Consider the following 14,094-nt stretch of genomic DNA (forward strand, 5'->3'; position numbering starts at 1 on the left):
CGAATTGCATACCACACTCCGGGTTCGGAGAGACCCTGCGAGGCCCCTGTGGTGCCCTGGAGCCCTTGTGACACCCCTCAAGGGGCCAGGCCATCCTAGGGGCCTAACCCAAGCACTGAGTCTCAGCTGGGCGCTGCCCCACGTGGGGCTGAGGGAACCCTTTCTTGCCTAGACAACTGTCACCCCGCAGGGCTTCAGAGAAGGCATCCTACTTGGGTCAGATTCACAAGGAAGCTGCCCTCTGGGAGAACCCATCCCAGGTGGGGATTCAGGTCGGCTCCTGAGGAAACCCTCATAGCTCAAATGCTGACCCTCGGCAATCCTATGGCCTGGCTCATGGCCCATGACCCAAGCAGGAACCACTCACCTATGCTGGTCAATGCCAGGGAGTCTGCTGGGTGAAAGAGTTCACTGAAAGACACAGGGGAGAACAGGGGCTCAGGAAGGAGCAGCCAAAATGTCCCGCCTCCAGGAAAGCAGAGCGCTGACACCAAGCCCACACAGGGAGCTTGGGCTGCCTCATGGGGGAGAGAAGACAGAGTTGGGCCCCCAATAAGGTGCCCTTCAGGGCTTCCAGGTCTCCAGCCCAAAATACAGTGGCCCTGCCAGGGACCTCATTGATTCCCAGTGTCCGCTTCCAAAATTGTCACCTAGGCTGGGCCTCAGCGTAATCCTATTGAGCATGATTTTTAAGTCATCACCTTTCTTCAGGACAATATAAGGTTCTCATCATTGACCCAACCCAGGGCACATTCCTCCCCACACATGCATCCAGTGGGACCTGGATGTTCTCACCATAGCTCAGTGCAGGAGACCAGGGCACCAGGAAGGGCATGAGTTTCAGCACACTGGGGTCTGGCATCTGGCTGATGGACACTGGCTTGGGGCCAGGGGACCCAGGAAGAGTCTTCCTCTAGGTTCACTATCTGCAGGGACGGGGGTCAGGTGTCCAAACAGGGCCTCACATCTCCATGTGGGAAAGGGAGCCAGAGGTGCCTGCTCACACATGCTGTCCCTCCATGGACCCATGTGATGGGATCCATGTGAAACACTGACGGTAATGGACCCAGGGAACCCTTGGCTGTCCCCGCCACTGAACCCTAGAAGCCTGACCCCATGGGCCCAATTGCCCACCTCTCTCCGGGGATGGAGAGCCCCCCGCACAATCCCCATGGCACTCTGGAGCCCCTGTTGTCCTGCTCATGTGGCCTGGGCAGTCCTCAACGTCAGACCTCATGTCAGCAGGGAGCTGCCCCGCATGAGATTGAAGGAACCCTTTCCAGCCTGGACCACCATTACCCCTGCAGGGCTTCAGCAAAGGTGTCCTCCTGGTGTCAGATCCCCCAGGAAGCCACTGTTCTGGAGGACCAACCCATCCCTCCATGGTGGGGATTCAGGTCGGCTCCCTGAGGAAACCCTCCTGTCCCAAAGGCTGACCCTCAGTGACCCCATGTGTCTGCCTCATGGCCCATGAACCCAGCAGGATCCACTCACCTATGCTGGTCAATGCCAGGGGAACCATCTGAGCAGAAGAGCTCACTGAAAGAATCAAGGGGAGAATAGGGTTCACGAAGGAGCCACCAACCTGACCCGCCCCCAGAAAACCAGAGTGCCAACACCAAGCCCGCACAGAGATCCTGGGCTGCCTCACAGAGGAGTATAGGGACAGGGTTGGGCACCCCCCAGATAGCCTTCAGGGCCTCCAGGTCTCCAGCCAAAAATACAGTGGCCTGGCTGGGGACCTTGGGAGCTCAGTATCCTCTTCCAAAATTCTAACCTAGGCCGGGCCTCAGCATAATCCTTTTGAGCATGATTTTTAAGTCATTATCTCTCTTCAGGACAATATAAGGTTCTCATCATCGACCTAACCCAGGGCACTTCCCTCCTCACCGCTGCATCCAGCAGTACCCGAATGGGCTCGCCAAGCTCAGTGCAGGAGACTAGGGTACCAGGAAGGGCCTGAGCTTCAGTACACCAGGGACTGGACACCGGGCTGATGGACACTGGCCCAGGGCCATTGGGCCCAAAACAATTCTTCCTCTGGGGTCACGATCTGGGAGAACAAGAGTAGGACAGTTGTCCAAACACAACCTCACTCCTCCATGTGAGCAGAAAGTGGGGTGTGGCAGTTCAAGCATACTCGCCCTCCATGGATCCCTGTGATGGGATGCATGAGGAACACTGGCCCATCACGGACACAGGACACCCAGTGCTCTTAGCCACAGAACCCTGGAAGGACAGGGCAGGTGGGTCACTGGGACCCTACCGGCTCCCCCACACAACCCCAGGGTCACACCAGGACTACTAGGCACAGGCCAGGGCCACCAACCAGTTCACGGCAAACCAAGGAGGCTGGCCTGGATGTCAGATGCCACTGCAGACCTGGCAGTCACATAGCCTATCCCTGTGCATGGTGGGCACCCACCCAGATGCCCTTTCCCAGCACATACTGAAAATAGCAACCTGGGGTCCCAGGGCCACATGTTTTCTCTGGTGGGTCTGCATCCATGCCCCACACACCTGAACACAGAGCAGGGCTACAGTCAGCTAATCAGGGGACACACAGCATCTTCTCCTGTCCTTGGGTCCAACATCCGCAACCCTGGAGGTGACCCCATGACTCAGAAGCAGCATAGGCCGCATATTCCAAGGACAAGACCTTCGACAGCAGGCCTTCCAACCTCGAGGCAACCATTCCTGACACTTGCCCATTGGGAAGGGATGACTTCCAGCCATGGGGAATGGGGGACCTCGAGGGGGAGCAGGCTGACCCCTTGACTCAAAGCTGAAGAGTCCATGGCCAGACCTCAGCACCACCAGGGGCTGACCAGAGCTCAGTCTTGACCCAAACCTAGGGAAACAGCACCACCCTGCTCAAGGCTCAACGAGGCCCATGGAATGGCTCATGACTCAACAGGGTCTGTCCCATTCATGGCCATGCATTGGGCACAATCCTTAAATCTCTACAGCTTGACTCCATGGGCCCTATTACCCACCTTTCTCCATGAATGGAGAGCTCCTGTGTGACCCCCATGGCGTCCCAGAGGCCCTATTGGCCCCTCAGGTGGCCTGGGCAGTCCTTGAGGCCAGACTCAAACACCTAGACTCATCTGGGAGCTACTATGTGTAAGACTGAAGGAACCCTGTCCTGCCTGGACCACCGTCATCCCTGCAGGGCTCCAGGGAAGGCATCCCCCTTGGGTCCGATTTCCCAGGAAGCCACCCTCTTGGTGGACCAACCCAACCCTCCCCGGTGCGGATTCAGGTTCGCTCCCTGAGGAAACCCTCCTGTCCCAAAGGCTGACCCTCAATGACTCCACATGGCCTGGCCCATGGTCCATGATGGCAGCAGGATCCACTCACCTATGCCGGTAAATGCCAGGGTGCCCTGCCTGGGTTGAAGACTTCACCGAAAGACACAAGTGGAGAAGTGGGGCTCAAGGAGGAGCTTCCACGTGCCCCACCCCAGGGAACTGGACCACCAACAGCAAGCCCGCACAGGGAGCCTGGGCTGCCTCACGGAGGAGTGCAGAGACAGGGCTGGGCCCCCCAGATGCCCTTCAGGGCCTCCAGGGCTCCAGCCCAAAACTAATAAATAAAGTCCCCTACCGGGGACTTCGGGATCCCAGCATCCTCTTCCAAATTCTCATCTAGGGTGAGCCTCAGCGTAATCCTATTGAGCATGAATTTTAAGTCATCACCTCTCTTCAGAATAATATAAGGTTCTCATCATCGACCCAAACCAGGGCACCCCCCTCCCCATGCATGCATCCAGCGGGACCCAGATGTGCTTACCACAGCTCAGTGGGGACGACAGGTAGGTCCCAAGCTTCAGCACACCAGGGTGGGCACCTGGCTGATGGCCACTGGTCTGGGTCCATTGGGCCCAAGGCAAGTTTTCCTCCAGGCTCACCATCTGGGGGGACAGGAAGAGGACATGTGTCCAAACAAGGCCTCATCCTTTCATGTGGGAAAGGGGTAAGGTATACCCATGTGATGGGGTCCATGAGAAACACTGACCTATCATGGACATGGGGAGCCCTTGGCCCTCCCCATCACCAAACCCTGAGAAAACAGGGTAGGTAGGTCTGGGCTCAGGCAAGATGCCCAGACTGCACCCTACTGATGGCCTTGATAGCACCTCCACTGCCCAAGCTGTCTGCCCCACACAATACCAGAGCCACTCCGGGAACACAGGGCACAGGGAACCAACCAGCTCATGGCCAGCCAAGGAGAATGGCCCAGAAGCTATGTACCACTGTGGACGTGGAAGATGCATAGCCTGCCCCAGGGTGTGGTGGGCACTTGCCTAGGTGCTATTTGCAAGCCACACCCGAAATCAAAGCCTGGAGTCCCAGGGCCACATGCTTTCTCTGGCGGGTCCCCATCCATGTCCCGCAAATGTCCTAAACACAGAGTCAGGCCACCCTTGGGCAACCATGGGCTACATAGTGTCCTCTCTTTCCTTAGCCCCAAGACCCCACCACCCTGGAGGTGACCCCATGGCTCAGAAGAGGCCTGGATAGCAAATTCCCAGGACAGGACCATCGACAGTGGGTCTTCTGACCTCAGGATCCACTCTTCCAGCCACTCACCAACCAGCAAGGGGTGATCTCTAGCAGGACCAGGCTGCCAAATGGACCAAAGCCCAGAAGAACCTGGGCCGGCCTGCAGCATCACCAGGTGCTGGCCAGAGCTCAGCCTTGACCCAAACCCAGGGAAACAGTACCGCCATGTACCAGGCTTAAAGAGGCACTATTGAGATGGCCCACTACTCAACATGGTCGGTCTCAGTTAGGGCCACGGTTGGGATGCAATCCTTGAATCTCTGCGGCCTGAACCCATGGGCCCATTTGAGCACCTCTCCAGGGAAAGAGAGCTCTCATGTGGCCCCTGGGGCACCCCAGAGCACCTGGGACATCCGTCATGTGGCCTGGGCAGTCCTTGAGGCCAGACCTGCATACCAAGTCTCAGCTGGGAACTGCCCCACATGGGAATAAGCCGACCCTTTCCTGCCTAGACCACTGTCATCCCTGTAAGTCTTCAGGAAAGGCATTCTCTTGGGTCTGATTCCCAAGGAAGCCAGCCTCCTGGAGAAACCACCCCTCCCCAGCGGGGATTCAGTCAGCTCCCTGAGGAAACCCTTCTTTCCCAAGGGCTGAGCTCAGTGACACCACACAGCCTGGCTCATGGCCCACGATGCCAGCAGAATGCACTCACCTATGCGCATTAATGTCGGGGACCCACCTGGGCTGAAGAGCTCACTGAAATACAGAAGACACAAGAGGAGAACAGGGGCTCAGGAAGGACCCAGCAAGGAGCCCTACCCCAGGGAACAGGAGAGCCAACACCAAGCCCACAGAGGGAGCCTGGGCTGCCTCATGTAGAAATGCAGAGACAGGGTAGAGCTCCCCCAAGATGCTGTTCAGGGCCTGGATTTCTCCAGTCCAAAATACAGAGGCCCTGACGGGGACCTAGAAATCCCAGCATCCTCTTCCAAAATTCTCACCTAGGCTGGGCCTCAGCGTAATCCTATTGAGCATGATTTTTAAGTCATCACCTCTCTTCAGAACAATATAAGGTTGTCATCATTGACCCAACCCAGGCCACCAACCCCTCAACCCATGCATGCATCCATTGGGACCCAGATGGGCTCACCAGAGCTCTGTGCAGGAGACCAGGGCACCAGGAAGGGCCAGAGCTTCAGCTTATCAGGGGCTGAGCACCCGGCTGAGGGACACTGTGTCAGGGCCAGCAGGCCCAATGCAATTCTTCCTCCAGGGTCACCATCTGGAGGGGTGAGGGACAGGTGTCCAAACAGGGCTTCATGCCTCCACAGGGGAAAGTGGGCAGGGGGTGCTAGCTCACACATGCTCTCCCTCCATGGACTCATGAGATGAGATCCATGTAACAGTGACAGTCATGCACGTGAGGAACCCTTGGCCCTCACTGCCGCTGAACCCTGAAAGAACAGGGCAGATGGATCATGGGATTCCAGTAAGACGCCTAGGCTGCACCCTACTGTAGGACACTGGAGCACCTCCACTGCCCACGCCAGCTCCCCCACACAACTCTGGGCCTCAATGGGACCACTGGGCAGGGCCAGGGCCACCAACCAGCTCACGGCAAACCAAGAAGGCTGGCCTGGACGCCATGCGCCACTGTAGACCTGGCGGTCACATAGCCTGCCCCTGGGCATGGAATGCACACATTCATGCACCCTCCATAAGCTCATACCAGAAATACCATCCTGGGGCCCCAGGGCCACGTGCCTTCTCTGGTGGGTCCCCATTCATGCACCTCACACCTCCCAAACACAGAGCTGGGCCACGCTCTGCCAATCAGGGGCCACATAATGTCCTCTCCTTTCCTTTGGCTCAAGACCCCATCACCCTGGAAGTGACCCCATGACTCAGAAGCAGCCTTGGCAGCAAATTGCTGGGACAGGACCCTTCACAGTGGCCCTTCCACCACAGGATGCCACCCTTCTGGCCACTCCACTATGGGGAGGGGTGAACTCCAATGGGACCCGGGCTGCACCCTTGGCCCAAAGCCCACGATGCCCAAGGCCAACCATGAGGTGACAGCCAGAGCTCAGCCTTGACCCAACCCCACCGAGGCTGCGCCACACCCACCAGACTCAACGTGCTACCACCAAGATGGCCCACTGCTCCATTGCTCAACAGGGTCGGTCCCATTCGGGGCCATAGGTCATTCCTGACCCTTGAATGTTCAGGGTCTGACTCCGTAAGCCAGATAAGCCACACTGTCTCCCTGCAAGCCTCGGGGACAGAGAGCTCCCATATAAGACTCCTGGCCCCAGAGACCCTGGGAATGCCCTCATATGGCCTGGGCAGTCCTCCAGGACTGACCTGTGCACCAAGTCTCACCTAGGATCCGCACTGCATTGGGTTGAAGGAACCCTCTCCTGCCTGAACCTCTCTTACTCCTGCAGGGTTTCGGGGAAGGCATCCGTCTTGGGACTGATTTCCAAGGAAATCTCCCAACTGGAGAAACCATCCATCCCTGGTGGGGATTCAGGTCAGCTCCTTGAGGAAACACTCATGACCTGAAGCGTGACACTCAGGGACCCCACCCCAGCCTGGCTCATGGGCCATGACCCCAGTAGGATCCATTCACCTGAGGCCCCATCACCATGGAGGTGACCCCATAGCTCAAAAGCAGCCTGGACAGCAAATTTCTGAGACAGGATCGTCCACAGCAGGCTTTCCCACCTCAGGAGGACACTCTTCCTGCCACTTGCACACAAGGAAGGGGTGACCCCGATGGGACATGGGTTATCCCCTTGTCCCTAAGCCCACCAATCCCAGGGTGGGACTGCACCACCATCAGATGCTGGCCCGAGCTAGTCTCAACTCACCCTGAGGAAACAGTGTCGACCCGCACTTGGCTCACAAGGCACCACTGGGATGGCCGATTGCTTAATAGGGTCAGTCCCATTCACGGCCATGAGTTTGGTGCGATCCTTGAAAATCCACAGCCTAAACCCATGGGCCGAATCACACACACCTCTCCAAGGTCAGAGAGCCTGTGCATGAACCTCTTGGTGCCCCAGAGCCCTTGTGTCCCCCTTCATGTGGCCTGGCCATCCTAGAGACCAGACCTGAGGACCAAGTCTCAGCGGGACACTGCCCTGAATGAGGTGGTGGAAACCCTTTAATGCCTGGACCACCACAACCCCTGCAGGGCTTCAGGGAATGTATCCTCCTTGGGTCTGATTCCTCAGGAAGCTGCCCTAGAGAACCAATCCCAGGTGGGCATTCAGGAAGGCTCCTAAGGAAGCCCTTGCAGCTGAAGACTGATGCTCGGAAACCCCACACAGCCTGGCTCATGGGCCATGACCCCAGCAGGATCCACTCACCTATGCCGGTCAATGCAAGGGGGTCTGCTGGGCACAAGAGCTCACTGAAAGACACAGGGGAAAATGGGGGCTCAGGAAGGAGCCACTAAAGTGCCCCACCCCTGGGTAACAGCAGCGCTGACACCAAGCCCACATAGTGAGCCTGGGCTGCCTCATGGAGGAGCGCAGAGACAGGGTTGGGCACCCTCTAGATGCCCTCAGAGCCTCCAGGTCTCCAGCCCAAAATATAGTGGATTTCACAGCGAACTCATAATTCCCAGCATCCTCTTCCAAAATTTCACCCAGGCTGGGCCTCAGCGTAATCCTATTGAGCATGATTTTTATGTCATCACCTCTCTTCAGACAATATAAGATTCTCATCATCGACCCAACCCAGGGCACCCCCTCCCCATCAATGCATCCAGTGGGACCCGGATGTGCTCACCATAGCTCAATGCAGGAGACGAGGGCATCAGGAAGGGCCCCATCTTTGGTGTACTGGGGCTGGGCACCTGACTGACAGACACTGGCCCAGGGCCATTGGGTCCAATACAAGTCTTCCTCAAGGTTCAACATCTGGGGAAACAGGAATAGGACAGGTGTCCAAACACAACCTCAACCCTCCATGGAGGCAGAAGGTGGGGTGTGGCGGCTCAGGGATGCTCGCCCTCCATGGACCTATGTGATGGGTTCCATGTGGAACACTGGCCCGTTGCAGATGCAGGGCACCCTGTGCTCTCTCAGTCACCAGTCCTTGAAAGGACAGGGCAGGCGGGTCACTGGGGTCGGGCAAGAAGCCCCAGCTGTGCCCTACTGCAGAGCCCATGAGCACCCCCACTGCCCATGCTGTTTCCACCGCATGACCCCAGCATCATGCCAGGTCTAATGGGCACAGACCAGGGCCACCAAACAGTTCATCGCCAACCAAGGAGGCTGGCCCAGATGACGGATGCCACTGCAAAGCTGGCAGTCACATATCCTGCCCCTGTGCACTGTGGGAACCCACCCACGTGCCCTATCACAGCACGTACTAGAGTCCTGTACATGCCTGGGGTCCCAGGGCCACATGCTCTCTCTGGTGGGTCCCTATTCATGCCCCACACACCTCCTAACACAGAGCAGGGCCACACTTGGCTATTCGGGGGACACATGGTGACTTCTCATTTCCTTGGGCACAAGACTTACCACCCTAGTGGTGACCCCATGACTCAGAAGCAGCATGGGCAGCATATTCCAGGGACAAGACCCTTGATAGCAGGCCTTCCAACTCAGGAGGCCACCCTTCCAGACACTTGCCCACAGGAAAGGGGTGAATTCCAGCCAAGGAGAGAACCTCAGCAATACGTGGGCTGACCCCTTGGCCTAAACCTAACGAGTCCATGGTCAGACTGCAGCAACACCAGGTGCCAGCCTGAGCTCAGCTTTGACCCAAACCTAGGGAAATAGCACTGCCCCCTCCAGGCTCAAAGAGGTGCCACGGGTTGGCATTTGCTCAACATGGCCCATCCCATTCAGGACAATAAGTCATGTGCGATCCTGAATATCTGCAGCTCAACTCCATGGGCCCTAGCCCACCTTTCTTCAGAGATACAGAGCTCCTGTGTGACATCATGGCATCCCGGAGGCCCTGTGGACCTCCCTCACACTCAGGGACCCCACCTCGGCCTGGCTCATGGGCCATGACCCCAATAGGATACATTCACCTGAGGCCCTACCACCATGGAGGTCACCCCATAGCTCAGAGGCAGCCTGGACAGCAAATTTCTGAGACAGGATCTTCCACAGTAGGCCTTCCCACCTCAGGAGGACACTCTTCCTGCCACTTGCACACAAGGAAGGGGTGACCCCGATGGGACATGGGTTATCTCTTTGTTCTTAAGCCCACAAATCCCAGGGCGGGACTGCACCACCATGAGATGCTGGCCAGAGCTAGTCTCGACTCACCCTGAGGAAACAGTGCTGACCCGCACTTGGCTCACAGAGGCACCACTGGGATGGCCGATTGCTTAATAGGATCACTCCCATTCAGGGCCATGGGTTTGATGCGATCCTTGAAAATCCACAGCCTAATCCCATGGGCCGAATCACACACACCTCTCCAAGGTCAGAGAGCCTCCACATGAACCTCTTGGTGCCCCAGAGCCCTCGTGTCCCCCTTCATGTGGCCTGGCCATCCTAGAGACCAGACCTGAGGACAGAGTCTCAGCGGGACACTGCCCTGCATGAGGTGGAGGAAACCCTTTAATGCCTGGACCACCACAACCCCTGCAGGGCTTCAGGGAATGTATCCTCCTTGGATCTGATTCCTAAGGAAGCTGCCCTCCTAGAGAACCAATCCCAGGTGGGCATTCAGGAAGGCTCCTAAGGAAACCCTTGCAGCTGAAGACTGATGCTCGGAAACCCCACACAGCCTGGCTCATGGGCCATGACCCCAGCAGGATCCACTCACCTACGCCGGTCAATGCAAGGGGGTCTGCTGGGCAGAAGAGCTCACTGAAAGACACAGGGGAAAATAGGGGCTCAGGAAGGAGCCACTAAAGTGCCCCACCCCTGGGTAACAGCAGCGCTGACACCAAGCCCACATAGTGAGCCTGGGCTGCCTCATGGAGGAGCGCAGAGACAGGGTTGGGCACCCTCTAGATGCCCTCAGAGCCTCCAGGTCTCCAGCCCAAAATATAGTGGATTTCACAGGGAACTCATAATTCCCAGCATCCTCTTCCAAAATTCTCACCCAGGCTGGGCCTCAGCGTAATCCTATTGAGCATGATTTTTATGTCATCACCTCTCTTCAGACAATATAAGGTTCTCATCATCGACCCAACCCAGGGCACCCCTCCCCATCAATGCATCCAGTGGGACCCGGATGTGCTCACCATAGCTCAATGCAGGAGACGAGGGCATCAGGAAGGGCCCCATCTTCGGTGTACTGGGGCTGGGCACCTGACTGACAGACACTGGCCCAGGGCCATTGGGCCCAATACAAGTCTTCCTCAAGGTTCAACATCTGGGGAAACAGGAGTAGGACAGGTGTCCAAACACAACCTCATCCCTCCATGGAGGCAGAAGGTGGGGTGTGGCGGCTCAGGGATGCTCGCCCTCCATGGACCTATGTGATGGGTTCCATGTGGAACACTGGTCCGTTGCAGATGCAGGGCACCCTGTGCTCTCTCAGCCACCAATCCTTGAAAGGACAGGGCAGGCGGGTCACTGGGGTCGGGCAAGAAGCCCCAGCTGTGCCCTACTGCAGAGCCCATGAGCACCTCCACTGCCCATGCCGGCTCCACCGCATGACCCCAGCATCATGCCAGGTCTACTGGGCACAGACCAGGGCCACCAAACAGTTCATCGCCAACCAAGGAGGCTGGCCCAGATGCCAGATGCCACTGCAAAGCTGTCAGTCACATATCCTGTCCCTGTGCACTGTGGGAACCCACCCACGTGCCCTATCACAGCACGTACTAGAGTTCTGTACATGCCTGGGGTCCCAGGGCCACATGCGCTCTATGGTGGGTCCCCATTCATGCCCCACACACCTCCTAACACAGAGCAGGGCCACACTTGGCTATTCGGGGGACACATGGTGACTTCTCATTTCCTTGGGCACAAGACTCACCAACCTGGGGGTGACCCCATGGCTCAGAAGCAGCATGGGCAGCATATTCCAGGGACAAGACCCTTGATAGCAGGCTTTCTAACTCAGGAGGCCACCCTTCCAGACATTTGCCCACAGGAAAGGGGTGAATTCCAGCCAAGGAGAGAACCTCAGCAATACGTGGGCTGACCCCTTGGCCTAAACCTAACGAGTCCATGGTCAGACTGCAGCAACACCAGGTGCCAGCCTGAGCTCAGCCTTGACCCAAACCTAGGGAAATAGCACCGCCCCCTCCAGGCTCAAAGAGGTGTCACGGGTTGGCATATTGCTCAACATGACCCATCCCATTCAGGGCAATAAGTCATGTGCGATCCTTGAATATCTGCAGCTCAACTCCATGGGCCCTAGGCCACCGTTCTCCAGAGATAGAGAGCTCCTGTGTGACCCCGTGGCATCCCGGAGGCCCTGTGGACCCCCTCATGTGGCCTACACAGTCCTCGAGGTCACAGCAGCACACAAAGACTCAGCTTGGAGCTGCCCTGTGTAAGACTGAAGGAACCCTCTCCTGCCTGGACGACTGTCATCCCCACAGGACTCCAGGGAAGGTGTACTCCTTGGGTCTGATTCCTCAGGATGCCACTTTCCTAGAGGATCAACCCTTCCATCCCTGGTGGGCATTCAAGTCTGCTCCCTAAGGAAACCCTCCTGTCCTGAAGGCTGACCCTCAGCGACTCCACGCGGCCTGACCTGTGGCCCATAACACCAGCACGATCCACTGACCTATGCCGCTCAATGCCAGGGTGCCCTGCCTGCGTGGAAGAGCTCACTGAAAGACACAAATGGAGAAGGGGGGCTCAGGGAGGAGCTGCCCTCATGCCCCACCCCAGGAAACTGGACCACCAAGAGCAAGCCCGCACAGGGAGCCTGGGCTGCCTCACGGAGGAGTGCAGAGACAGGGTTGGGCCCCCCAGATGCCCTTCAGGCCCTCCAGGTCTCCAGCCCAAAATACAGGGGCCCTGATGGGGACTTCGGGATTCCAGCATCTTCTTCCAAAATTCTCACCTAGGCTGGGCTTCAAGGTAATCTTATTGAGCATCATTTTAAAGTCATCACCCCTCTTCAGGACAATATAAGGTTCTCATCATCGACCTAACCCAGGACACCCTCCTTCCTGCACAGGCATCCGGTGGGACCCGGATGTAGTCACCACAGGTCAGTGCAGGAGACCAGGTCACTAGGAAGGTCCCAAGCTTCAGCACACCAGGGGCCGGGCACCTGGCTTTGGGACACTGGCCCAAAGACATTGAGCCCAACACAAGTCTTCCTCCGGGCTCACACCTGGAGGGACAGGAGGAGGACATGTGTCCAAACCGGGCCTCATGCCTCCATGCGGCAAAGGGGTGAGGGTTACTCACGTGATGGGATCCACGCAGAACGCAGACCTATCATGGAAGTGGGGCACCCTTGGCAAACCACACTTGAAATCGAAGCCTGGAGTCCCAGGGCCACAGGCTTTCTCTGGCGAGTCCCCATCCATGTCCCGCACAGGTCCCCAAAACAGAGTCAGGCCACCTTCGGCCAACCCTGGGCCACATGGTGTCCTCTCTTTCCTTAGGCCCAGACCCTGCCACCCTGGAGGTGACCCCATGGCTCAGAAGAGGCCTGGGTGGCAAATTCCCAGGACAGGACCATTGACAGCGGGTCTTCCTACCTCAGGATCCACTCTTCCAGCCACTCACCGACATGCAAAGGGTGACCTCCAGGAGGATGTGGGCTGCCGACTTAAACCAAAGCCCACAAGTTCAAGGGCCAGCCTGCAGCATCGCCAGGCAGTGGACAGAGCTCAGTCTTGACCCAAACCCAGGGAAGCAGTACCACCTCCCACCAAGCTCAAAGAGGCGCCATTGAGATGGCCCATTACTCAACACAGTCGGTTGCATTTAGGGCCATGGTTGGGATGCAGTCCTCGAATCTCTGCAGCCTTACCCCACAGGCCCATTCGAGCACCTCTCCAGGGAAAGAGAGCTCTCGTGTGACCCCTGGCGCACCCCACAGCCCCTGTGGCCCCCCTCATGTGGCCTGGGCCAGACCTGCACACCAAGTCTCAGCTGGGAGCTGCCCTGCATGGGACTGTGGGGACTCTTTCCTGCCTGGAACACTGTCACCCCTGTGAGGCATCAGGGAAGGCATTGTCTTGGGTCTGATTCCCAAGGAAGCCAGCCTCTTGCAGAAACCATCTCTCCCCAGTGGGGATTCATGTTGGCTCCCTGAGGAAACCCTTCTTTCCCAAGGGATGACCCTCAGTGACACCATGTGGCCTGGCTCATGCCCCATGATGCCAGCAGAATGCACTCACCTATGTGCGTCAATATCAGCAGGCCCACCTGGGCTGAAGAGCTCACTGAAATACAGAAGACACAAGAGGAGAACAGGGGCTCAGGAAGGACCCAGCAAGGAGCCCTACCCCAGGGAACAGGAGAGCCAACACCAAGCCCACAGAGGGAGCCTGGGCTGCCTCATGTAGAAATGCAGAGACAGGGTAGAGCTCCCCCAAGATGCTGTTCAGGGCCTGGATTTCTCCAGTCCAAAATACAGAGCCCCTGACGGGGACCTAGAAATCCCAGCATCCTCTTCCAAAATT

General features: G+C 57.5%; 7 non-coding genes across 7 annotated transcripts; all 7 read right to left on the reverse strand.

The window, feature by feature from the left end:
- Positions 1-657: 657 nt before the first annotated feature.
- On the reverse strand, positions 658-739 carry LOC119619562 (small nucleolar RNA SNORD115). The gene has a single exon (XR_005236025.1). It is a non-coding gene; the product is annotated as a small nucleolar RNA SNORD115 (small nucleolar RNA).
- A 1,045-nt stretch (positions 740-1,784) lies between these two features.
- LOC119619435 (small nucleolar RNA SNORD115) lies at positions 1,785-1,866 on the reverse strand. The gene has a single exon (XR_005235918.1). It is a non-coding gene; the product is annotated as a small nucleolar RNA SNORD115 (small nucleolar RNA).
- Positions 1,867-3,657: 1,791 nt separating this feature from the next.
- On the reverse strand, positions 3,658-3,739 carry LOC119619431 (small nucleolar RNA SNORD115). Its single transcript, XR_005235914.2, has one exon. It is a non-coding gene; the product is annotated as a small nucleolar RNA SNORD115 (small nucleolar RNA).
- Positions 3,740-5,516: 1,777 nt separating this feature from the next.
- On the reverse strand, positions 5,517-5,598 carry LOC119623100 (small nucleolar RNA SNORD115). Its single transcript, XR_005239560.2, has one exon. It is a non-coding gene; the product is annotated as a small nucleolar RNA SNORD115 (small nucleolar RNA).
- Positions 5,599-8,170: 2,572 nt separating this feature from the next.
- On the reverse strand, positions 8,171-8,251 carry LOC119623090 (small nucleolar RNA SNORD115). The gene has a single exon (XR_005239552.2). It is a non-coding gene; the product is annotated as a small nucleolar RNA SNORD115 (small nucleolar RNA).
- Positions 8,252-10,599: 2,348 nt separating this feature from the next.
- Positions 10,600-10,680, reverse strand: LOC119619455 (small nucleolar RNA SNORD115). The gene has a single exon (XR_005235935.2). It is a non-coding gene; the product is annotated as a small nucleolar RNA SNORD115 (small nucleolar RNA).
- A 1,842-nt stretch (positions 10,681-12,522) lies between these two features.
- LOC119619468 (small nucleolar RNA SNORD115) lies at positions 12,523-12,604 on the reverse strand. Its single transcript, XR_005235944.2, has one exon. It is a non-coding gene; the product is annotated as a small nucleolar RNA SNORD115 (small nucleolar RNA).
- Positions 12,605-14,094: the final 1,490 nt, after the last annotated feature.

The sequence above is a fragment of the Chlorocebus sabaeus genome, chromosome 26 (assembly GCF_047675955.1).
Source record: "Chlorocebus sabaeus isolate Y175 chromosome 26, mChlSab1.0.hap1, whole genome shotgun sequence".
NCBI classification, from domain to species: domain Eukaryota; kingdom Metazoa; phylum Chordata; class Mammalia; order Primates; family Cercopithecidae; genus Chlorocebus; species Chlorocebus sabaeus.